The sequence below is a fragment of the Dendrobates tinctorius genome, unplaced genomic scaffold (genome assembly GCF_039654945.1).
Source record: "Dendrobates tinctorius isolate UK_male_01 unplaced genomic scaffold, ASM3965494v1 ptg000034l, whole genome shotgun sequence".
In the NCBI taxonomy this organism is placed as follows: Eukaryota; Metazoa; Chordata; class Amphibia; order Anura; family Dendrobatidae; genus Dendrobates; species Dendrobates tinctorius.
This window is the reverse complement of record NW_027361702.1, coordinates 20782719-20809830: the sequence shown is the minus strand read 5'-3', so window position 1 is coordinate 20809830 and position 27112 is coordinate 20782719. Positions and strand designations below refer to the sequence as shown.

Genomic DNA, 27112 nt, shown 5'->3' with positions numbered 1-27112 from the left:
GAGGAATAAACATTTTAAGTTGTGTTTCCCTTTCTGTTGCAATTATTTTTATATCCTCATCATATTTTGTTTTTTAATGGGACGAGGCAGAAAAACACCAATAATGTTTGTGTTTTGTTTATATTCACTTGCTTTTTTAATTTACTTTTTTAATTTATTTCCCACATTACAGCATGCCCTTATAAAGTCTAAAAAACTGGAATTTCACATAATAATGTTTTTTTTTTCATTTCTGATTTAAACTGTCAGTGGTTAGGACTGCAGCCTTGCAGTGCTGGAGTCCTGGGTTCAAATCCCACCAAGGACAACATCTGCAAGGAGATTGCATGTTCTCCCCGTGTATGCGTGGGTTTCCTCCGGGTTCTCCAGTTTCCTCCCACATTCCAAAAACATACTGATAGGGAATTTCGATTGTGAGCCCCATCGGGGACAGTGACGATGATGTGTGCAAAACTGTAAAGCGCTGTGGAATATGTTAGCGCTATATAAAAATAAAAATTCTTCGTCTTATTATTTTTATTATTATTAACTGTCACTAGGGCTGGACAATTAGCTCCAATTTCAGGGGAAATTTAGTCCCTCTTAAGATTTTAAAAGATGTAAATTAACATATTAATACTTTTTTTTTCATTTCTGATGTTAACTGTAACTGGGGATGGACTATTAACTCCAGTTTCAGGAGAAATTTCAGTCTCCTGATTAGATCTCCCAAAACCCAACTGTGTCTGTTAGGCTAGTTTCACATTAGCGTTTACGGCCGCAGCATCGGGCTGCGCACGGCCGCCGCTAAGCCGCACCCCCTGCCACGCCTCCGCCGGTAGCTACGCCTACGGGCGCAGGACGCTGCATGCGTCCTGCGTCCCCTATCTTTAGCACTGGGGACGCAGGCCGAGCGCAGGTATGTGTTTGGCGGCGCATGCATCCTTTTGACGATGCGCCGACCGCACCAAATTGCTACAGGTTGCGTTTGGCGCTGGTCGGCACACCATCAAAAGGACGCATGCGCCGCCAAACGCATACCTGCGCTCGGCCTGCATCCCCAGTGCTAAAGATAGGGGACGTAGGACGCATGCAGCATCATGCGCCCGTAGGCGGAGCTACCGGCGGAGGCGTGGCAGGGGGTGGGGCTTAGCGGCAGCCGTGCGCAGCCCGACGCTGCGGACGTACACGCTAATGTGAAACTAGCCTTAGTTGGCTCCTCGCTTCTGCAGCTATAAGATCTGATGCAAGCAGCTTACTTTGCATTGACATTTTGGAGTGTCAGTGCAGAGTAAAGAGTGGACTGTCAGGTCATTTAATATCTATGGGTGGTCTGATAATGGTTAAAGAGTAACCATCCTTTTAAATGTTATTTCAATAATGAATAGCAAACATAAAAATAAGCAACTTTATAATATAATTTATCAGAGAAATCTGCTTATTTCACTCTCAATTCATGGATAAATTCTGTAAAATCTGCATTCAATAAAGAGTTTCTTCAATTACTGAGATAGGAGATGTCATTGATGCTTTAAAAATCCTATAGAAAGGGGAGAGCGAGGAGCACACAGACCTTCTGCTGTAAGTTCCCTTGGAAACAACAGCTACCATTCTCCATAGAACTTTATGAGCACTAAGTGTCATCTTTTTCAGTGAAGGAAAAATCTGTATTCACTGAATACAGATTTTAGCCGAGAATTGAACATTTTGAAAATGAATGATCAGTCCAGTAGGAAAAAGAAGCAGATATCTCTAATTACATTTATTACAAAGTTTCATATTTTCACGCGGTACTATTTATTCATTGAAAAAAAGATTTTGTGTGATTGTAAATGGACTAACAAGAAGACAACGCAAACACTATACGTGGTAGTCATTTAAAAAAAATGGTGAAAATCATTCCCTATAGTTCTATAGACATGGGTCGGTATGCACAATAGAAAATTGGGCAAGCTTGATCATTGGCTGTACGTATTTGATTGACAGGTCTACTTATTTTGCTTTTTAAGTGCCATTTTTCAAGGAAATAAAACTTTTTTCTTCCGTTATTAAAATGGGAAGAATGATTGGTGTGTGGAAGTCATGTCATATAAAATGGAAATATTGTGTTGGAGCTAGACGTGTTGTCAAGCTCCCACTGCTGTACTGGCTGATGCAGCACATTTACATATGTCTGACGCACAATAATGGAACATTTGAGTGGAGGAAAGTGTAGGATCTCTTGGCATACTTTCACTATTTATACATGAACACTCAACCTGTATGTGAAAATATCTCAGGAATGTGTCCTTTGTTGGGTCAGTCATTGACAGCATCTTCTCAGTCTCTCTATCTAGATTTTCTCGACATGGTATTTCTCTGCTCAGTGTCCTCATCTCTTGGAGTGGAAAGGCGGTTTCAAAAAAAGATGCTATTGCTCAGAATCCCCCATCCAGTATCTAGTCCTGCTTTAAACAAATGGCTCATTCATTTTACGTGGCACAGTGCAATGGATTGTCCAGGACTTCCACATGGATGAATATTCTGCAATATCTGTTTGGAGGTGGTTCCGACACCAGACATCCACACAAATCAAATGTTTGCAGCTCCCACAGCATCCAGATGTAAGCAATTTACAGCAGTCTTGGACATACCTTTCGTACAACCTGTGCAGAGGCCAAAGAGGTATACTTGTGTGTATCTGGTGGCCATGGGAGCTGAAACATCTGACCAATGGATGTGACTAATGTAGGACATCCATCAATTGGACATTGATAACTTTGCCTAAGAGTAGGTAATTTATATGTAAATCTTTTACAATTATTTTCATTTTTTTTTTGGTTGTACTGCATGGAGACAGAAAATATTATATTTTGGTACATTTCAGATAATGATTAGGAATATGACCAGGTGAACATATTTTTTTATCAGTTTATTGTCAAGAAACCTTCTTGCTAGAGATGAGCAAAATTGATTGTAAATTGATCAAATTCACTACAAAATATCCCCAAAAATTCAGATTCTAACAAATCCAAAGTTGGAGGTCCAGAAGGAATTAAAGAACAGTAAACTCGTCCTTGGCGAAGTTTCCATTGAGCACCTACGTGTCTGACTAGTCCCCACAGGAAGACGGGAGAAAAGAAAGACTGTGCCAGAGAAGAAAAAAGATGAATTCATCGGAAGAAGAAAGAGGAGCTGTGCTAGGACAGATAAGTCTACAAATCTATCATTTTGCAACCACTTCCCAAATGATTTGCAAATTTATTTGATGCAAATTGAATCTTCCACTTAATTGATCGAATATGCCAGAATCGGATCATGCGCAAATTCAGTCAACTATACTTCTAAGGCCTCTTTCACACTTCAGTTTTTTGCATCAGTCAAGATCCGCCAAAAGGACGGATGGCGGATCCGTTTTAGTACTGATGCCAACGGATGGCACCCGTCCGTTTTTTTTGCGGATCCGACAAATGAAGAATTTTAAAGGAATCGCAGCCTGGAAAAGGAGAGAGAGAGAGAGAGAGAATTTTTTTTTTTTTTTTGTCCAGCACCCAGAAAGAATTTCGGGTTAAATGAGTGTCTGGAGGACCCGCCACAGAAAAAAACGTTGCAAGCTCCGTTTTGAAATCTTTGAGGATGGTGACGGACAGCAACTTTTGGCGGATCCGCAAAAAAAAACGGATGCAACGGACAGCAATTCGTCACAATCCGCCATTAATGGAAGTCAATGGGGAAAAAAACGGATCACACAACAAGGACATTACATGTTCAAGATTATTACACTAGCAGTACCAGTGCTTCTCCATAGTAGTGGACATAGTGGTGGACAGTTTTGGGTGCAAAGGATGGATGAAGTCTGGAATAATAGTTGAAAACAAGTTGTTTATCAGAACATCTCTAAAGCACAAGGCGTTGCAGGACTCCAGAGCTCCTATCTCCAGTGATAGTTCTTTCTCTGGTCTGGGGCCCTAAAACGCGTTGTGCTTTAAAGATGCTTTAATAAGTAACATTATTTCAAGCATCATACCAGACCTCATCCATCTTTTGTGCCCGAGACTACTACTACTACTTTGGAGAAGCACTGTTGTATTTAGCATTAGTCACCCTTTGGGCACCTATTTTGGGGATTTTTCTTTTCTTTCATGCGTCATCTATGATATACAAGCTCGGGAAACACTTAAAATAGCCTAAGGAGGTTTCCTTACATGTTGGAAAATACCTAATTATCTCACACAAAGAAAGAAGGGACAAAACTTGCAGCAAGTGGTGATGACATGGAGGGGAGGTCTGAGAATAGTAACATGTCTCAATAGCCACAGGTGGACTTCTCACCATGAATGGCCTGGAGAAGACAGATAAACACAGATCTGTCACGTATATCAGTGTGAATGTGATCCTGAACGTTGTCTCAATTTTTATTCTTCTAACTCAGTATTTTTCTAAATAGGGCCACAAGTGATTTTATATTTGGACGTTTACTATCATCAGTCCATCATCATATTATTCTGATTTTTAGGTGGGTGTCCGAAACCTATTTTTCATTCATCAATTTACTCTGTACTATTCTGGCTATGTGAGGTATTTTTATTCTGGGAGCTCTGCAGCTTCAAAGTCATGTATGAGTGATAGCTAATGATACGGCTGCATACCAATGAATGTCTCCGGCAGATTGACCATTCCACAGGGCACTGTCTGTATAAATTGTGTAGAAGACGTTCATAATCATGCTTCAAGCTAAAATAAATACTCTATTTTTGGATGAATGAACACAACTTGAGAACTCCAGAATGTAAAGTGTTAACAACTCGCACTAGAGAACATGGACTACCCTTCATAAAGTTATTAAAACTTTCCCTATAAATGTTGATGTAGGGACATAGATGCTGGTTCTAATGGTGTGTCACCTATTGGTCCGCTTGCTGTAATTTTAATACAATTGTAGCTTTTATCAGCAGGAGATTATCACCAGAGGACTAGTAAACCTGCTGCCAGGTAGTCCAACCACGCCCCCATCACTGATTGGCCATTTTTTTTCTATGAACAGTGTAGACAGAAAGCAGCCAATCAGTGGTGTGGGTGGGGTTATACACAGCTCAGCATTCAGAAAACTGGTAAATCTGCAGCAGAGAAAACTCTGATTTTATCAAAAATAAAGCAAACGATCCAATAAGTGAAATATTGCTGGATCTCTTCCCTACATAGCGCTAGGATAGCACTTCCTGGCCAACTAAGTCTGTGTGAGTAATCTTGATAGGCTGCTGGTTTTGGCGCCTGTTTTTAATATTCATCTATAGGTTGCCTAGTCTGCATGACCTCATTTTTTGTATCAACACAGGAGATTGGTTAAAGGGTCACTATGGCGACTGTGATGCGCATACGGGATTGGTGGCTTTACATGTGGGTTGTGGTATACTACTGTTTACACAAACAGGTTTTTATTATATTTGTATTATTTTTTGTGGTGTCTTGTTCTGATATATAATGTTCTTGTATTTGATATTTTGAACAATATTTATATGCATATCATTGTTTTCGTGTATGTATTATCAATTGGCGGTTCCTTACTATCGATTGGATGTTCCTCTCTATACAAGGCTGCCATATTTGCTGTGTGCTATACTTGAAAAAGACCAATTGTGGTCGAAACTTTGGATGTCTTTTAATGGCAGAATAAACTTTTGTACATTTTTTTCACCCAGATTGGATGCTGCTCCTCTAAGTTATTTCTCTGGATTTTTTATGTCCAATTGGGTCCTTGGACTGGGAACATGCATTTCCTTCATTCTGAATGTGCTGTCGGCTGCTATCTTTTCTGGCTGGTGCTGATACCAATGTCCTTTCCTAGTGGCATAGCTGCTACTCTACACTTGGACAGGGTTGCAGTTGGCTTCTATCTGCTTCTTTGAAAACAATAGGTGCTCACATCCAATGATAAGAATCCATCGATAACAGTGATAAGTTGGTTTTATTGAACAGGTCTCTTACTACAACACGTTTCGGGGCTTTCCTACAAGTCTCTACCTACAACGCGTTTCAGGGCTCTCTTACATGGCTCTAACTACAACGCATTTCAGGGCTCTCCTACAAGTCTCCAACCACAAAGCTTTTCAGGGCTGTCCTACAAGTCTCTTCTACTTGTCAAAGGGGCCAGAGAACCCTGAAATGCATTGCAATAATAGTCTGGATGAATAAAACTAACTTATCACTGTTGTTGACAAATTTCTATCACTGGATGTGTGCACCCTTTATTGCCCAAGAAGCAGAGTTCGACTATAATGCCATCCTAGTTTCCTAGTAACAAAATTGACCTCTCCGACCCAATTATCTCATTACAACAGTGGTTAAAACAGAGCACTACCCCCTAAAAAATGGTCACTACATTTCATCAGGGGACAAAAAGTAAAACCAGATGAGGATACATGCCTACCAGAATGGCTCCGCTCCTACATACAGCTGCAGGAGTCCCCCGCCTTTCTGTGGACTTACTCTTCCAGTAGATAGGGTTAGGTGACCATTGCTGACAATAAGCAGCCGCAGATCAGGTGCAACTTTGACATTTAGTCTAAACAGAAAGAAATATTAAGGGTAATATATACACAGCCACAATAGTGCCATTAATTCATGCCATGGTTCGGGCAACATAAATAAGATCACTGGCTCCCTTTTTATCCTTTTATCTTCTCCACTAAGAACAGCCTGGAACACAGCCCCTTCTTAATTTGGATTCAGGTTTCCTTAATGGGATCCATATCTATTATATCTGGTGGATATGCCTTAAGGAGGTGACTGTAGACTTGTGGATCCGCACAGCGCACAGTCAAAATTCTCCTGTGACGGCACCGGAAGCCAGCGGGAGCATTATCACAAGTATATGATTTGACTACCTGCTATCACATGTCGACTAGACATGCTTGGAAATATTCAGTACAAATGAATTGACATGTATAGTTGGAATGTGGCAGGAAGTTATGCAAATTAAGTCGGCAAAGGAGAATCCTGACAGCAACCACTGTGCGCCCTATGAGGATTCACAATTCTACAGTCATATAGTGACTCCAGACTTGAGCCCCCAGCTTGAACAACTCCTTTAAATCTGTTGGATGAGATTACCCCTTTTAAATAAAACCTATTGACTCAGGGAAGTCTTCAGCCAAAACCTTACTTGTAGCAATGTCGGCATCCTTTCTGCTTACTGCATGGGAAATTAGAAACATTCCTGGAAGGTGTTGTTGGACTACAGACATCACACACCCAGAAATTTGTGCTTCTTCCAAGTGTTTAAGCCTCATCCGTCACATGAGTCTTTCCATTTTCACTCGCAGCTTTGCTTCCAGTGGCAGATACAGTTTTTATAGAATTGCCATTCGCAGTTAATTCCTTTTTTCCAGAAGTTCATTCTTCTTTCAAGTAGATGTCAGAAATGGTTATTTCAGACTGTACATACCGACATTATAGCTGCGAATGACTGTACAAACGGGCTTAATGTCATTCTCCAATGTTCAGGTTGGGAGCCGAACATATATACACTTGTCCACCATGTCAAAGGGATTTCTGACAAATTTAGCAAAAGAGAAATACGATATATAAGGGAAGAATAGGCGGCTGTAACTTTGTGCTACCGTATTTTCTAGTCTTACAAAACAAGCTCTTAAAAGGAAGGTGGATCAGCTGCTCAAACAAAGTTACTTCTGCTCTCCTTGCCTTAGGGAGACGACTTGCAGACACTTGCGGGACTAACCTAGTTCTTATGAAATGTTCTCTCCAGCAGTAATAAAGCGGATGAAAGTGTTAGAACACTGATTAAAGTTAATATACAAAGTGTTGATAAGTTGTAAAACAATTTTTGATGGTAATATCTAAAGCTCACAAATTAAGGGTGTGACCGTTAGTAAACACGAGCAGTATGAAGAAGCAAATGTACAATATAGTATCATATACTCCCCAATAATGGAATCATATGTTATATATTTTATGTTCTTCGGTCAAATTTGTTCCCACTATGCAAAAACTGGTAACAATTGTGAAATTTGCAACATTTTTTTTATTTGGTCGTGTTGCTTATTAGATGTGAGAGTTAGATGGTTAGTGCCAGGTGGGTACCAGCTAGCATTGGTTGGTACATTGGTTGGGGTATATGAATTTTTAAGCCTTGTGAAATAAAAACCTTTTTTCCTATGTCTCTGTTTTATCTATATTTGATTTGTAATTTAATTACCATATTTTTTAGACTATAGGACGTGCTTTCAGCAGGAAAAACTCTTGCTAAAAATTATGTGTTTTATGATCTGGAGGAAGCTTCCTATTGTAAGAGGGTCAGGGCATAGCCCTGTAGATGTTGATACTACTGTTTGCTTGTACATGATTGCCATCTTTGAATGTCTTGTATTTACGTATCTGTGCATTATGTGTAAGCTGTATATACATGTTTATTGCCATATTATTATATGTAAGTAAGGGGTAGTGTAGTTATTAAGGAAGGACACTAGATGGGGGCACCGAGCACATTCTTAATAGAGCACAGTTGTAGGGACACTTCAGAGTTATTTAGAGGAGTGGTAGCTGGGAACTAGCTAGAGGGATTTCTTGATTATAGCCAGTCGGGGGTGGACCCCTGGTGAGCTGTTCTTGAGCTGTATAGCTGCCACACTAGGTGTGAAGTGGAGTCCCTAGCCATCCATGTAAGAGAATTGTGCAGAGCAGTAAAGAAGTGAAGTATATGCTATCTGCAGCAGTGAAGATGTCAGTGGATGAGTCACTGAGTAAGGTCAGCCAAGTCTGGGTGCTGACGAAGTAGTTGAGTGAGCCACCAGCGAGTGCACAGGCAGGATAACCAAAAGGGGGTGGACGACCTAATAGACGAGTATTTCCGTGTCTGGACTGAAGTCGGTTCCAGGGAATGCAGCAGTGTTCTATATACATGTTATCAGGATCCTGTCAGCGCCGGCGGGCTGCTGCGGCTGTACATGGTAACTCACCCAGACTATGGGAGGACCCGGGGTCCGATACTGCAGGGAAAGTTCAGACAACAGGACCTGCGACACTGAATGTAGTTTAGCAGTACAAGGACCTACGATCATGTGACCACAGGGGGCGTGGCCTAGCATCCTGCTGCAGGATAGGGTTCTATTACAGGAATCCTGGAGCAAAGGCTAGGGAAACTCAGGTCAGACAAGTGGGGGTCATACACGGGGAGGACAGCGCGGTACCAGAGGGACAAGCAGAGAGTAGTCAAAACGTAAGCAATGAATCATACACAGAGATAGCAACGTAGTACAAGGGAGGCAGTCAGAGAGTAGTCAGGTCCAAGGCAAAAGAGTCATACACGGGAATAGCAGAGCAGTAGAAAAGGAACAGGCAGAACTCGTAACAGGGACAGAACCAGATCAAAACCAAGCAAGCACAAAGTATCACAGTCACAAAGCACACCAGGGTCACATACTCGGCCAAGGATCTGAGTATAAGCGACAAGGAGTGAACCCACAATGAGGCTATAAAAAGCCTCCCAGAATCTCAGAGTGAGGCTGTCCAGATTAACCTCTAAACTACCTGATCCCATGAACTCAGCAGATCATGACACGTGTGCTGCAGAGAATGTGCTTATGTGTGTACTCTAAAGCGAACAGGAAAATTATTACCTCCTTGTTCTACCCTAGTGAATTAAAATTTGTGATATTTACAGATTCTCTTCCTTACATTGCCATAGAATTTTAATTAGTAAGAAATTAGTTTTTTCTACTTTCTGTATAAAAGTATATTGATGTTATGAAGGCTAAATAAATATATTGACCTCCACAATTACTACTTTATATCTATATACACATTGCCTCCACAGAGAGGAAGAGGACTTGAACTCTATAGCGCCACCTGTTGGAAGCAGCAATCCTATAAGTCACTATCGACCCTGTAACGAGTCTTGTTATATGACTTAGGATAAAAGCCAAATCAGAATCTCAATTTGTAGACACGGTGTTTGGGGCTATTGGCCCTCATCAGTGCAAAGTATGAGATCTGATTTGGCTAGGTGATAAGCTCTGGACTGAGGTCTAAGGGGGTTCGGCTGAACAGTTACAAAAAGTTCGGGTTCAGGTAGCAGAACAGTACCTGGACCCGAAACTGGACCCTATTCACTTGAATGGGGGGACCAAACATCCAGTGTTTGCTGCATTGTACTGTAATGTGCAAACACCGCTTCTGATCGGTGGGGAAATCATCCCCGCCAGTCAGAGAGCCACGGTTCCCATGCCGTCAAAAGACAGTGTAGCGCTCAGCTGTGATCGGAGGTATAAAGTTTACCTCTGATCATTGGTGTCAGCTGATGGGACTACTGCTCCCATCAGCTGACACCTGCTCCCACTAATAACAGTGAGAGCAGGAGCAGCGGATGGGAGTATTCATTAGTTGCTCCTGTGCTGTAAATAAATAATTTAAAAAAACTACATGGGTTCCCCAGTATTTTTGCTAACTAGCCAGACACCACTCACAGCTAGGGGCTGCAACCCTCAGCTGTCAGCTTCAGCAAGGGTAGTTAACAAGAATAGAGGGGTCCGTTTGTTGTTTTTTTAAATTATTTAAATAAATAATTTTAAAAAATGGTATGGGGTCCTCCCATTTTTGACAACGAACCTTACTAAAGCAGACAGCTGGGGCCAGATATTCTCAGGCTGGCAAGGTGCCATGGATATTGACCCCTCAGCCTAAAAATATCAGCTTGCAGCTGCCCAGAAAAGGCCCATATTTTAGATGCACCAATTCTAGTGGTTTGCCGGCTCTTCCCACTTGCCCTGAAGCAGGGGCAAGTGGGGTTCATATTTGTGGGGTTGATGTCACCTTTGTATTGTGTCGCAGGGCTAAGGGTCGTATAATCGATGGGAGATATGTGTCTCATAAATGGCTTGTCTCCATAATATAAGGCATAACAAATATTGCTGTATTATTATTGCTTTGAAGGACCTGTGATGAGGTCACAGTCATGTGACCAGTCAGCTGCTGGGTTCGTGGGTGTGGCTACACCCTTATAATGTGCCCTGCTCTTGAACCAGGGAGCTGTGTGTGAGGAGTATACACCTTCTGTGTGCGCTGAGGCTCGCGGACTGAGCCTGAAGGAAAGGACATGTGATGTTACTTTGTCTCCTGAACTGAAGGCTGTTTATTTTGGTGACGTGCTGTTTGGTTTATGATGTAATAAACCGCATGAACTTTAAGGGAACCTGCCTCCTGACTGTCTCCCGTCGCACCTAAGCGAGTAGAATCCCTACAATTGGTGGAGAATGCGGGCAGAGTTCCCAGCAGAGACTTGAGACCATTGCTGCATGTCCTGGGTAAAGTTTTCAGCGAGACAGCAAGCTCTACCCAGAATAATGGAGGACCTGCTGAAACACCTGGTCCAGGCCCAGACACAGCAACAGGAGGCCAACAGGCTGTTCTTACAGCAACTCCAGCAGAGCCAGCAGGAGCAATGGCAGCAGAGCCTACAGGAGCAACGGCAGCTGATGCAGCTTCTGGCAACCGCCATCCAGGAGGGCAGGACGAGCACCCCAACCCCAGGTCCGGCTGATGCCACCCACGTCACGAAGGCGGTAAGATGCGCATTGCAAAAAATGACCCCTGAGGATGATGTGGAGGCCTTCCTGACGGTGTTTGAGAGGGTTGCTAAGAGGGAAAAACTTCAACCAGAGCGGTGGGCTGAGGTACTTGCCCCATACCTAACGGGGGAGCCCCAGAAGGCGTACTTTGACCTGACTGTACAAGACGCCAGAGAGTATCCCAAATTAAAAGCGGAAATTCTCGCACGCTTGGGGGTAACAAAGACTACCAGGGCCCAGTGAGTTCATCGCTGGGCCTATCACCGGGACAAACCCCCGCACTCCCAAATGTTCGACCTGTTGCACCTGGTCCAGAAATGGCTGCAGCCAGAGTCGGCTTCCCCTGCACAGATGGTAGAGCAAGTCATTATGGATCAGTTTGTGCATTCTCTGCTGAGACCTCTACAGACTTGGGTTGCCCAGGGTGATCCCCAAAATGCCAATGAACTGGTAGGACTGGTCGAGAGATACCAGGGGATGGAAGGCTCCTTGGGGAAGCAGCCCATTCCGTATTGGGGGTCCCAACAAGGGGCGGAGTCCCAAAAAGGGGTGGGTCATCCAAGGTGAAAAGGGGCAGGGGAGGCGGTGCCCAAGGTCCCCACTGGTGATATTATTTGCTGGAAGTGCCACGGGCCTGGACATATAGCTGCCCGTTGTTCCCAGACCACCAAGCAAATGGACTGCAGCATGGGACGCCGTAGTTCATACTACGCATATCGAGCTTGCAGTGTGAATTCGCCACCTAGCGAGGGGCCACAAGCGTGTCCCATTAAGGTGAATGGGCGAGCAGCAATGGCGCTTCTAGACTCCGGGAGCTTGGTGAGCCTTGTGAGGGCCAGTTTTCCTCTCAACATACTCCTGGGTAAAAAGATTGGCGTTTGGTGCATACATGGCGATGCAAAGGATTACCCTATGGCCAGGGTGAACATTGAAATGGCGCATGGCACCGAGTCGCATGAAGTTGGCGTTGTTCAAGATTTGTTGCATCCTATAATTATTGGCCGGGATTTCTGTCTGTTTTGGGATCTGTGGGGGAAGGGTTCTGAGTGTGCTAGCAAGAGCAGGTAAGCCTTCCACCCCAAAGAGGTATCGCCACCACCAGAGGCAGACGGGTTTCCTTTATGTGTCCTTGTTGGGGATGAAGAGGGATGGTCCCCTGTACCTGACATCCCGGAGTTAGGGGTGGCCGGGGAGAATTTTGGGACTGCCCAACATAGGGACCCCATGCTGAGGGAAGCCTTTAACAATGTCACCGTCATTAATGGGGTTGCACAAGAGCCAGGAGCAGACACAAGGTTTCCATATTTTATGTTGAGTGGGGAATTGTTGTACCGGGTCATGAAAATAAGGGAGGAGGTGGTACAGCAGTTAATAGTACCAGGCCCCTATAGACGGAAAGTGTTGGACATGGCCCATTCACAAATCTTGAGGGGACACCTGGGGTTGGAAAAAATGCGGGAACGGATTGTACAAATGTTCTATTGGCCTGGATGTCACCGGGAAATAGCAAACTATTGCAGGTCCTGCCCGACATGTCAGTTAACTGCCCCACATCTCATTTTCAGAACCCTCTTGTGCAACTGCCCATTATTGAGGTGCCATTTGAGAGAATTGCCATGGACTTGGTCGGTCCCTTAGTTAAATCAGCTCGGGGCCATCAGTATATATTAGTCATCCTGGACTATGCCACACGCTATCCTGAGGCCATTCCCCTGAGAAGCTCCTCCGCGAAGAGTATAGCCCGCGAATTGGTCCATGTGTTTTCCCGGACGGGATTGCCGAAGGAGATCCTGACCAACCAGGGGACACCTTTTATGACCAAGGTGATGGGGGAATTGTGCAGAGTCATGCAAATCTTCCAGTTGAGAACTTCAGTGTACCATCCGCAGTCAGATGGCCTTGTTGAGAGGTTTAACAAGACACTGAAGAGCATGCTGAGAAAAGTCATAGAGAAAGATGGTAGAGACTGGGATTGTCTCTTACCGTATTTACTGTTTTCTATCCGTGAAGTTCCCCAGGCCTCCACGGGGTTCTCGCCCTTCGAGCTTCTGTACGGCCAGCATCCGCGAGGTCTCCAAGGAAACCTAGGAAGCCGAAGTCACGCCCCACAGAAGCGTCATTGAGCATGTGGCACTGATGCAGCAGAGGGTTGCGAAGGTGATTCCCATTGTTAAAGAACATCTCCGCCAGGCACAAGAGGCTCAGGCCAGGGTCTACAACCGGTCAGCCAGAGTGAGGCAGTTCAATCCGGGAGACCAAGTTCTTGTTCTAATCCCGACGGTGGAGAGTAAGTTCTTGGCCAAGTGGCAAGGGCCATATGAGATGGTGGAGAAGCTGGGAGACGTAAACTACAAGATCCACCAACCTAGAAGACGGAAGCCATACCAGGTTTACCATGTCAACCTCATCAAGCCGTGGCAAGATAGAGAGCCAGCGGTAACTCCGGGCTTGCTGGGCAACCTAGAAGGGGAGGTTGGAGCAGTTACCATAGCGGAGACGCTATCGAAGGCCCAGAAACAGCAGTGCCGGGAGTTTCTCCAGAAAAACAATGACCTGTTCTCAAAGTTGCCGGGGTGCACGCAGGTGGTGGAGCATGAAGTTCTGACCGAGCCACATGTGCGGGTGAAACCGTATCGTATTCCTGAGGCCCGTCGAGAGGTAATCTCCAAGGAGGTGCAGCGTATGTTAAAACTCGGGGTCATTGAGGAATCCAAGAGCGGCTGGTCCCAAAACCTGATGGTGAGTGGAGGTTCTGCAACAATTACCGGAAGCTGAATGAGGTCTCCAAGTTCGACGCTTATCCCATGCCTCACATTGATGAGCTCATCGAGAGACTTGGACCTGCCAGGTACATAACAACTTTGGATCTGACAAAGGGATACTGGAAAATCCCCATGGCACAGGAAGCCAAGGAGAAGACAGCATTCTCCACACCAGACGGGTGTTTACAGTATGTCCGGATGCCGTTTGGCCTGCAGGGAGCTCCGTCAACCTTCCAGAGGGCTATGGATAGAATCCTTGCACCTCATAAGCTGTACGCTGCCGCGTACCTGGATGACATCGTCATCTTTACCCCGGACTGGGAGTCTTACCTGGAAAAGGTCCAAGCAGTGTTTGATGCTCTAAGGGAGGCAGGGTTTAAAATAAACCCGAAAAAGTGTGCCTTGGGTAAGGAGGAAGCCAAGTACCTCGGATATGTAGTGGGGCGTGGCGAGATCAAACCTCAAATCAATAAAGTGGATGCAATTCAAACATGGCCGAGACCTCTGTCAAAGAAGCAAGTTAAAGCCTTCCTGGGGATTATGGGATATTACAGGAGGTTCATCCCAAACTTCGCCACAATGGCTGCACCTCTAACTGATCTGCTTAAGGGGACAAAGTCGGTGATGGTCAGCTGGTCCGAAGAAGCAGAGTCAGCCTTCCAAGAAATGAAGGGAGCTCTTTGCAAGCAACCCGTTTTGGTGGCCCCAGACTTTAAATGTGAATTTGTCCTCCAGACAGATGCCTCAGATGTCAGGGTGGGAGCAGTCCTTTCCCAAGAGATATGTGGGGAGGAGCATCCTGTTCTCTACTTGAGTAGGAAGTTGACTTCTTGTGAGAGAAATTACTCAGTTGTAGAGAAGGAGAGTTTGGCCATAAAATGGGCAGTGGATACATTACGGTACTACCTGGTGGGACGGAAGTTTAGATTAATATCCGACCATGCCCCACTCAGGTGGATGAGGGAAACAAAAAGTAAGAATGTTAGGGTCACCCGCTGGTTCTTAGCCCTACAAGACTTTAGCTTCCATGTAGAGCATAGGGCCGGGAAGCAACATGGGAATGCCGATACCCTCTCCAGATTCCATTGCCTGGTAGGTGAAAGTGCCAAGCTCCACGGCTTTAGGCAGAGGGGGGAGGTATGTGGCAGGGCTAAGGGTCGTGTAATCGATGGGAGATATGTGTCTCATAAATGGCTTGTCTCCATAATGTAAGGCATAACAAATATTGCTGTATTATTATTGTTTTGAAGGACCTGTGGTGAGGTGACAGTCATTTGACCAGTCAGCTGCTGGGTTCGTGGGTGTGGCTACACCCTTATAATGTGCCCTGCTCTTGAACCAGGGAGCTGTAGGTGAGGAGTAGAGTTGAGCGATACCGTCCGATACTTCAAAGTATCGGATCGGAATGGATCGGCCGATCTTTAAAAAAAGTATCGGTATCGCCGATTCCGATACCGGAAGTCCCATTCAAGTCTATGGGACTTCCGGTATCGGAATAAGAAAAACCCTGTTTTTGCCTTGTACAGCCTCTCTGGGGTCTGTACGGGCCTTTCGGGGGGCTGTGCCGGCCTGCCAGGGGGTCTGTGCAAGCTCCGGTGGTCTGTGCCGGCCTGCCGGGGGGCTGTGCCGGCCTGCCGGTGGTCTGTGCAGGCTCCGGTGGGCTGTGCCGGCCTGCCGGGGGGCTGTGCCGGCCTGCCGGTGGTCTGTGCAGGCTCCGGGGTGCTGTGCCGGCCTGCCGGGGGGCTGTGCCGGCCTGCCGGTGGTCTGTGCAGGCTTCGGGGGTCTGTGCAGGCATCGTCCGATGGGACTACAAGTCCCATCGGGCGATGCCTGCTACCATGACAGTGATTGACACATTAGCCAATGATGGGACAGTAGTAGTCCCATCATCCGGCTAATGTGTTAAATGTTAAAAAAAAAAAAAAAAAAAAATACTACATACATACTACATACATACTACATGCATGCTACATACATACTACATGCTACATACATACTACATGCTACATACATACTACATGCATGCTACATACATACTACATGCTACATACATACTACATATATACTACATGCATGCTACATACATACTACATGCTACATACATACTACATGCTACATACATACTACATATATACTACATACATACTACATACATGCTACATACATGCTACATACATACTGCATGCTACATACATACTACATACATACTACATACATACTACATACATACTACATGCATGCTACATACATACTACATGCATGCTACATGCATGCTACATACATGCTACATGCTACATACATACCACATACATACTACATACATACTACATGCTACATACATACTACATATATACTACATGCATGCTACATACATACTACATATATACTACATGCATGCTACATACATACTGCATGCTACATGCATGCTACATACATACTACATACATACTACATGCTACATACATACCACATATATACTACATACATACAATACATTCATACAATACATACATAGACATACAGTACATATAACATAGAGTAACATACTTACCAATACTTGTCACATTGTTCCCCGAAGCCATTGTCTTTTCCGGAATAAATATTAACATAACAAACCACAAAAATACTCACCCACGATCCGAAGCAGTCCACGAGTGTGTCCCACGACGATCTTGGGTAGAGAACTGCAGCATCAGATGATGCTGCCGTTCTCTACGGGCTGCAGGAATCCAATGACGGAAGGTAGGTATCCTTCCGCACTGTATTCCTCCGCCACTTAAAAAAAAAAAAGTCCCTAGTCTCACTTTATGCCATTGCTGTGTGGGAATTTCCCACGCAGCAATGGCATAAAGTGAGACTAGGGACTTTTTTTTTTTTAAGTGGCGGAGGAATACAGTGCGGAAGGATACCTACCTTCCGTCATTGGATTCCTGCAGCCCGTAGAGAACGGCAGCATCATCTGATGCTGCAGTTCTCTACCCAAGATCGTCGTGGGACACACTCGTGGACTGCTTCGGATCGTGGGTGAGTATTTTTGTGGTTTGTTATGTTAATATTTATTCCGGAAAAGACAATGGCTTCGGGGAACAATGTGACAAGTATTGGTAAGTATGTTACTCTATGTTATATGTACTGTATGTCTATGTATGTATTGTATGAATGTATTGTATGTATGTAGTATATATGTGGTATGTATGTAGCATGTAGTATGTATGTAGTATGTATGTAGCATGCATGTAGCATGCAGTATGTATGTAGCATGCATGTAGTATATATGTAGTATGTATGTAGCATGCATGTAGTATATATGTAGTATGTATGTAGCATGTAGTATGTATGTAGCATGCATGTAGTATGTATGTAGTATGTATGTAGTATTTTTTTTTTTTTTTTTTTTAACATTTAACACATTAGCCGGATGATGGGACTACTACTGTCCCATCATTGGCTAATGTGTCAATCACTGTCATGGTAGCAGACATCGCCAGATGGGACTTGTAGTCCCATCGGACGATGCTTGCACAGACCCCCGGACATCAGCACAGCCCCCCGGCAGGCCGGCACAGCCCCCCGGCAGGCCGGTACAGACCCCCACAGGGTGCACAGACCACCGGCAGGCCGGCACAGACCCCCGGCAGGCCGGTACAGACCCCCACAGGGTGCACAGACCACCGGCAGGCCGGCACAGCCCCCCGGCAGGCCGGTACAGACCCCCACAGGGTGCACAGACCACCGGCAGGCCAGCACAGCCCCCCGGCAGGCCGGTACAGACCCCCACAGGGTGCACAGACCACCGGCAGGCCGGCACAGCCCCCCGGCAGGCCGGTACAGACCCCGGGCAGTCCACACAGCCCCCCGGCAGGCCGGCAGAGACCCCCGGAAGGCCCGAAATGACGGCGCATCATGATGCGCACACACCGCGCATCATGATGACGTCAGGCTGTCAATCAACTTTGAACTTCCGATTCCGATGCCGAATTCCGATATTGAAAAAATATCGGAAGTCGGTATCGGAATTCCGATACAGCAAGTATCGGCCAATACCCGATACTTGCGGTATCGGAATGCTCAACACTAGTGAGGAGTATACACCTCCTGTGTGCGCTGAGGCTCGTGGACTGAGCCTGACGGAAAGGACATGTGATGCTACTTTGTCTCCTGAACTGAAGGCTGTTTATTTTGGTGACGTGCTGTTTGGTTTATGACGTAATAAACTGCATGAACTTTAAGGGAACCTGCCTCCTGACTGTCTCCCGTCACACCTAAGCAAGTAGAATCCCTACAATTTTCCGGTGACATCAAGTCCACGGCTTAGTAATGGAGAGGCGTCAATAAGACACCTATTCATTACTAATCCTATAGTTGTATGGTAAATAAAGACACAGCAAGAATAAAGTCCTTAATTTGAAATAAGACTAAACACTGTTTTCCATTTTTATATAAACGCCTAATTCCAGTGAAGCCCTCGATCTCCTGTAACAAAAGTAAAATAAAAAATCAACAATATACCATACCTGTCCTTCGTTCTGTCCCACACCATAATCCTTGTCTGGGGGATAGACGTCAGTCCAGGATGAAAACCACTGAGCCTCAGAGACCAGTGGTGACGTCATTGAAGTTACCTCCAGTCAGTGAAGCTCCGTTCCCAGCCAGGCTAAACTGTGGTGACCTCGGTGAGATCCCCGCTAGCACCGTTTTTTAAATTACTTATTTACAGCGCAGTAGCGGCTAATGAGTACTCCCATCCGCCGCTCCTGCTCTCACTGTAAATAGTGGTACTGGTGTCGGATGATGGGATCAGTAGTCCCATCAGCTGACTCCAGTGACTGGAGGTAAGCTTTATACCTCCGATCACAGCTGAGTGCTCACGCTGTCTTTTGACAGCATGGGAACCACGACTATCTGACCGGCGGGGAGGATTTCACCGCCGATCAGAAGCGGTGTTACCGCACTGTCATGCACATGAAAGCGAGACTAACATCCAGTGTTCGGGCAGCCAAACCTGAACAGTAACATGGACTTCCTGGTGAAGTACTTTACTGTTCGGGTTTGCCCATCTCTACTAAGGGGTAGCGTTTCTCCTTGTGGAAGGTGACATACTGCCTCCATCTTTGAGAACCTCCAAAATATTTACATTTATATGAGAGGTCTAGGATTAAAAGTAGGGGCAAGGAATAGTTTTCCAGAAACAGTGACATTTTTTCTGATGGATTTTGCTTTGATATTTCATTTTAATCTCATTTGACCCAAACATGAAACTTCTAGACCAACATATATGTATATCCATTTGTTGCATCATATTTGTTGGAGTATACAACAGCAGCAGGGTTATGCCCATGTGCATGCAGTTCCTCTAGACTGTATTGTTTGACCTCAGATTTGTTTGTGTGATATTTTTCCTGTAATCCTCCAAGTTCCTTTGTTGCAGATGTTGGTTGCTGTAAGTCCCAAGTAAAACAGTTCATTCTCCATCAATGTCTGAGTGCTGAAGGATTTTTCTGTCTTTTGTCTTTCATTTGGTGCCAAAGGGTGCGCTTAGTGGCTTGAGCTTTCAAGTTGTTGAAGTTGTCCTGGCTTGTTTATAATGTGGATACTCAGATTACCCATGATCTGCTTCCTCTAACCACCCCATGTTCTCTGACCTCGGCTCAGTTCAGAGCAGAAGACTTATCTGAGAAGACGTGAGATGATCATTCTAATGCAGTGGCTTCACTAGTGGACTTGGTTCTGCAGGAACATGGGTTTAGCACTGGTCACAGAATCAGACATATCGTTGGTGCAACCTGGGCAGCGACATGGAGGCCGAAGAAGTAAGAGTACCCATTTCCATTTTAAAGTCAGATGCAATTGTACATTTTGATGAGCTATTCGCCCACAAAGGGTCCATATATTGTTCAGGGTCCTCTCCTGACTGTGTCTGACAGTGGCTGGTCATCTGCAGTCATCCTCCTAGTAGATGGAAAGCCATGCTGTGAGGCAGCGATGAAAAAAGTCTTTAAATGTCTTCTGGTTATTGTGGTACAGTAGGTAATCAAGTTCTTTCTTCCATTCTAGACGGTAGTGAGTATTTTTAATTCTAGTTGGAACATCCTCCTAATCAAAGTTTTATATTTGGACAAGAATACAAAGAAAACATTTCTGAAGTGATAATACTCAGGAAGCAGCAATGGCATACAATTCCTGACAATGGCTCTCAGGAGACTGAAGGAAGCAGAAGAGTCAAACTATTACAGAAACTGCAAGAAAAAGCCCCCATATTCCTCAGATAACAGAGGTCCAAGAGTTCACTTGGCTGACAATTCTCTCTATTGACTCTTCTATGTTTAGGTTGCTCACAACTTACCACCTGGAAGGACAAACGAATAAACTTTCGACATTCAACATGGTGGATTCTTCTCTCCCACAACATCATTCGTTGGAGGAGGAATGGGAGGTTCGCATATCCATTAAATGGTCAATACTTCTTACCACAATTCAACAAGTTCAGTTGAAGTTCTCGAAAGTGTATGGGGGTTTTAAGAAAGAAAGAACAAAAGATGGAGTAGGCAGTTAAAGAACTGAAAGAAGGGAACAGATAATGGTCCAAATAAGCCACGAATGGGCCATTTCTGTTCTTTCAGATTTCAACTTTTGATACATTGAAGATAAAAAGTTGTACATGGACATTGTCTACGCGTGTTGTCCAACAAGGATCTCCTTACCTGACTCTGGGTGGAGGGGAAAGGATTCATTTTATTGGTCTAATGCCCTACCACATATATAAACCAAGAACTAAAGAACAGGACCTAAGAATAGAACTGCCAATCATAAAAGTCAAAGTAGGTGACAATATCATTTGACTTTTGACGGTTTTGGGGCAAAAGGACACCTTGTTTTTTGCACATGTGCCATTGATCAAGTGTTCACAAATTAATTGTGCTGCGGATCCCCTTAGTTGCTAGAGCTAACAATCAAATCACCACAGCAGAACCATGCACATACTTTCTTGATATTGCAAACATTACCAATAATAGAGCAGTTTACACTGGACAGTAATGGATACACAGGTATTGTCTCCCTTCAGATGCAAAGAGCTCCACACTTTATTCAATTTGTCAAGTGCTTTGTATACTTTGTATAATACTTGTTTTATTTATCGTTTACCCCTAGTAAGTTCTGCCAGCACAGCTAAACTGGAAATAAACTAATCATGTAAGCACATAAATTCTCTCTTTTTATGAGTCAGCACAAATAACCACTCCAAGGAAAAACCCCCTAAAACTTTTAATACACACAAAGCAAAATTCAAGCTTTTTTAAAGGGAACCTGTCACCTCATTTTTGAGCTGTGGCCACTGCCTTTCAGGGCTTATCTACAGCATTCCGGAGGGTACCTTTCATTCTGTAATGCTGTAGATAAGCCCCCGATCTAACCTAAAAGATAAGAAAAACAGGTTTTAATATACTCACCCTGGGGTGGTCCGGTCCAATGGGTGTCGCAGGTCCGGGTCTGGTGCCTCCCATCTCCTTGCGATGTCGTCATCTTCCTTGCTTCTTGTCATGGCTCCTGTGCAGGCATACTGATCTGCCCTGTTGAGGGCAGAGCCAAGTACTGCAGTGTGCAGACGCTGGGCCTCTCTGACCTTTGCCGGCACCTGCGCACTGCAGTACTCGTCTCTGCCCTCAGCAGGGCAGATATGTATGCCTGCGCAGGAACCATGACACGAAGCAAGGAAGATGATGACATTGCATGCAGATGGGTGGCGCCAGACCCGGACCTGCGATGCCCATCGGACCGGACCGTCCCGGGTGAGTATAATGAACCTTTCAGGTTAGATCGGGGGCTTATCTACAGCATTCTAGAATGCTGTAGATAAGCCCCAAATGTCATTGACCACAGCTCATAGCTCAAAAATGAAGTGACAGGTTCCCTTTAAGTTTTTGTATATGTAAAGACAACATTTCGCTGGTAGCTACTGGACAGATAAATATATGAAAAAAATTGCAAAAGCTTTTCTTGCTTGAACAGCAAGCTTCAAACCACTATTTACAAGTCTGATTCAGTCTACTTACCAGTGATGCCTAACCTGTGGTTCTCCAGTTGTTGCAAAATTGTTATAACCACTTCTACATACTGGCTTAGCAACAGCTTGAGAACCACAGGTTGGTGACTAATCCTAGTCAGGCTTTAGAAAATGCTTCTAATTTTTAAGGAAGTCTTCTGATTTTCTTAAGAAGGTATACTTTTATAATTTTTTTTTCAGAATTTTTAGCCTGTTGGGTGTATGGATCCAGAGATCCCTATCAGTTGCTCCAACCACTGTGCAGAAGCACGGAAGGCAGAAGTGCTCAGCTCAACTGGCAGAAGTGCTGAGCACTAGTGATGAGCGAACGTGCTCGGATAAGGTGTTATCCGAGCATGATCGAGTGCTAAGTGAGCATTTCTGCATGCTTGAAAAATATGCTCATCTCCTAATTCAGTATTTTTAGCATGCTCGAAAAAAAATGCTTGTCTCTCAGCTTTTCGACAGCTGCAACACATGTAGGGATTGCCTAATAAACAGGCAATCCCTGTGTGTATTGTGGCTGTTGAACAGCCGCGAGACATGCACCTTGAGCATTTTTTCGAGCATATCAAAAATACTCGATTAGGACACGAGCATTCTCGGATAACACATTATCCGAGCATGCCGGATCATCATTGCTTAGCACCTTTATGAGGATGCACACAGCAGTGAAAAGATCTGTAGACTTTTTCCTGAGCATGTACACCCGTGCGCATGCGCTCATATGCTGGTCAAAGTAGAAAGGCACATGCTCAGCCAACCCCTCTCCTTAACTACACTCCTGCTTTATATTTTCTGAAAACTACTTCCAAGCTTAAAGAGTGACCTTCGGTTTCATTTTTATTTAAGAAATGACCAGTGCACAAGAGAATAAGCAACTTTGTAATATATCTTATCAGATAAATTTGCTTCTTTCTCCTCCTAAGTTAATCTTTCACTCTCAATTTATGGATAAAATCTGTAATATCTGTGTTCAGTGAAAACAGATTTTTCTGTTACTGACATAAAACGACAGTTGATGCTCAAACAGTTTAATATAAGTGGAGGAGTTAGAAGCAGACATTCTGCTGCAAGTTCTCCTGAAACCACACCTACAGTTCTCCACAAAACTTTCTGAGGACCAACTGTCATTTTCTATCCCAGTTACAGAAAAGTCTAAATTCGCTGAAGACAGATTTAACCCGATCAATCGAGAATATTGAGAATGAGCAATCAGTCCAGGAGGAGAAAGAAGCAGATTTCTCTGTTTTCATAAAACAATAAACAATATTGAAGTTTCCGAAACACATCGCTGGATCAACTTTAGACTAGTATTTAAATTACTTGGCTAATGGCTCAGTCAGACGTCCTTGATCATCGATCCGATCTTAGATCCCAGAGCATGGACTGAGCACGTGTCTCCCAAACCAAGTGCGACAGCCTCATAGAAATAGATGAAGCTTTCAAGCTCGGAACGGGAGAAGCACTGCCAGTCCGTGCTCTGCGATCCAAGATCGGACCAATGATCACGGATGAGTGAAAGAGCCCTTAAAAAACTTTTTGTGGAACAATAGCACACACACATAGAGCAGTATCGCCTAGTAAGGTTAGTGAAAGGCTGGAGTATGCGCCTGATGGTGTTGTGTGTAGGCGCAACACCAGTACACGCTTGTGACTGTTGCTACTGCCTTGGGACTAGAGGAGAAATTCTTCTTCCAGATGATTAATAGTAGAGGAGGACAATATCATGTTGAACGGGAACAAGAAGCCGTTTGTGTTCCAAAATTGTTCTTTTTTTTGTTCCAACGCAATTTGGTGATGAACTGATGCCTTTATCAAGGTGAAAAGCAAGTGTCGCAAAGGATACTTGGACCAAGTATACTCAATTTTTTACCTTGATAAAGGCACCGGTCTGGTGCAGAAATGCGTTGGACAAAAAAGAACAATTTTGGAACACAAAAGGCAACTCATTTACAGTAGCGCAGCCCGTTCAAAGTGATATCGTCCTCCTCTACTATGAAAGCCCTCTTAGGCAACCTAACCCTAACTACATCTCTGGTTAGCACAAAAATATCTGCAAGTCAAACCTTTTACATACTCTAAATTTTTGTAGAGCAAGACAATTCACTGAAGGACAGATTGAAAATGTGTGACCTGCAGATATTTTTGGGCTAACCAGGGATGCAGTTAGGGTTAGGTTGATAGGACAATTGCCTAAGGGCTCTTTCATAGTAGACGATGACGATGTCACTCTGAATGGGCTGTATTATGATAAATGAGATGACTTTTGTGTTCCAAAATAGTTCTTTTTTGTTCCAAGTTTCGGCACCGGACCGGCACCTTTCTCAAGGTAAAAAACAAGTATCATAAAGGATACTTGGACCAAGTATAATAAATTTATTACCTTGATAAAGGCACCGGTCAGGTGCTGAAATGCGTTGGACAATAAAGAACAATTTTGGAAAACAAAAGGCTACTCATATACCATAGCGCAGCCTGTTCACAGTGATATTGCCCTCCTCTACTATGAAAGCCTTCTTAGGCACATGTCCTGCCAACCTAACATTAACTACATCTCTGGTTATCCCAAAAATATCTGCAGCTCAAACATTTTACATACTCTAAATTTTTGTAGAACGAAACAATTCCCTGAAGGACAGATCAAATTCTTAATTATACATGGCGAGCAATCGAATTAATCACACAAAGGTTGCAATAAGAACCCTGCGACTTAAGTTACATGGCATGAGAGAGATGCTTTATTTATAAAAATAATAGGAATGGTAAAGGATTGATGGAAATGGAGGTCAGTGACAAGTCGGCTATTAACAGCAAAAACAACGCTGCAAATAAAACACTCAGAGAGCTGGACCACAAGGAGAGTATTCCAAAAATAAGTTTGAATGAGGAAAGTGTGTGAGATGAATTGTACAGTGAGGTCTGCCCATCCTGACCCGCTCACTACTTTCTTGCTTGTACAAACATAATTCTGCATCTCCATTGAGATTTATAGCTTCCACGTGATATCAAAGACTAAGCAGTTTAGCCCTGTTCTGTATACAGTCAGTATTAAAGTTTGTATAAACTTTTTTTTTGGACAATGGGAAAAGTTTATTTCAGGTCCCTAGCAGCAGGAGAGAAAAACACTGCTTACTAAATCTCTAAGATCAGAGTTTCCATCATTGAAACTACTTAATATACAGTAGCAAAACCTTTCTTTTCTTTTTTTTTTTCAATGCCCTGGGAGCAAGTTAGTAATTCCCACAGAACAAAGCATCAAACTAAAATCTGTCAGCGAGAGGATCACGACTATATCAGACAAGCAACTGAAGCAACATGCAAAACATCACTTAACTTTTTAAGCCATTTCATAATGTTTTTTTAACAAAAAGGCTATAAAAAAAAAATCAATTTTTTATTGACTATCCCATGAACCATGGAATCCTGGATTAAAAGTTTGAGGATTTCATTTGGAAAATGTCATTCACGAACGCTCAATTATTCCAAAGCCATTTAGCAACTTCACTCCCTAGAGAGACTGATCTTTTTATTTCAATGCCAGCCCTTGGAAGAGGCATTAGTGCCACCCTCCTGTTTCAGTAAAAGCTTTTCTGCTGGGTACACAACTAAAGAATATTGTTCTTCTCTCCAAACCTTTAAGTCAAGCTGCTTTAATTAAACTTATTTCCAGGAAAATGTAAGCACGCAGCAGACATGTCACAGGTATGTATTATACAACTTCACAAAAGAAAAGAAAAAAAGAAAAGAAAATGTAAAAATCAACTCCGGCAAGATTATCGTTGAATTTCCCATTGTTTGCATATGTTATAATAACTTGCTTTAAATGACATGTGGGCAGACATTAAGAAACACAAAATTGAAATTATAGATTAAACTGAATGGAAAGGCACTAAATAGACAATATAGCCAATAAAAAAGAATAACTCTTTAGTTCTAAGTATGAATTAAAATCACATTTTCTAATAAAGTTCACAAAAAACAAATATTTGGATATTTCGTCTCAATTTTTCAGGATGGTCATCAAGGTAAAGATCAAATTAGTTTTCATTCAAAGACTCGGAATTGGGTGAATGATGGAATGGGCTTACCTTGAAAAAATAATGTGATGTATTAGGTCCTACAAAGCGCAGCCATTAGATGAATGCAGGGAGGGAGCCAAGTTTATCTCCTACTGCTCTTGATAAAAGTTTGGTACAGGAGTAAGGTGCTTGAATGAGTGAGATGCTTGGAAGGAAGAGGCTGGAGTGCTGAGCACATGCAGTCAGCTCAAGCTTTATATAGTTAGGCTGCCAGTCCTAGTACGTCGCTCATTGCTTTGTAATGGGATGCCTTAAGGCAGGCTTTCCTCTCTTTATTAAAGGAACAGCTTCCAGTTGGGGCTGCATAAGCTTCCCAGTGTGGGACAGACATGCAAAAGGTATTTTGCAGTTTACCATGTAAGGATACAGCAAATTGAAGTTTCACTTAGGAAATGTAAATGACTCAGCTGTGAAATAGTGACACAGAGAAGCGATACATATTCTTGATCAAATCACTTAGGCATTTTGCATCTGTTAGAGACTTAAAAGTGTTTTCTAAAAATTAACTCTCTCCTTCCCTATCCACCAGCCCTCTCCTTCTCCTTCTTCTTTGTTTCCTATGATCATTCCGATATTCTAGATGCAATAACCCTAACCGTGAAATCTGCCCAGGAAAAAAAAGAAAAAGTTAGTCTTGGAATGTGTGAGACCACTTATATTTGCAAAATACACTCAAAAAAGGTTTGA

The 27112-nt window shown here is 43.7% G+C and overlaps 1 protein-coding gene across 3 annotated transcripts in view; it reads right to left on the bottom strand.

Moving 5' to 3' along the window:
- The window catches only part of TNC (tenascin C), a 154171-nt gene extending 127546 nt beyond the window's left edge, over positions 1-26625 (bottom strand). Inside the window, exon 1 of one of the 3 annotated variants that reach the window (XM_073573136.1) lies at positions 26435-26625. The gene's annotated coding sequence lies outside the window, so the exon portion shown is untranslated. The remainder of the gene's footprint in view (positions 1-26434) is intronic. The other 2 variants (XM_073573137.1, XM_073573138.1) reach the window with 2 other exon arrangements.
- Between the last annotated feature and the right edge of the window lie 487 nt (positions 26626-27112).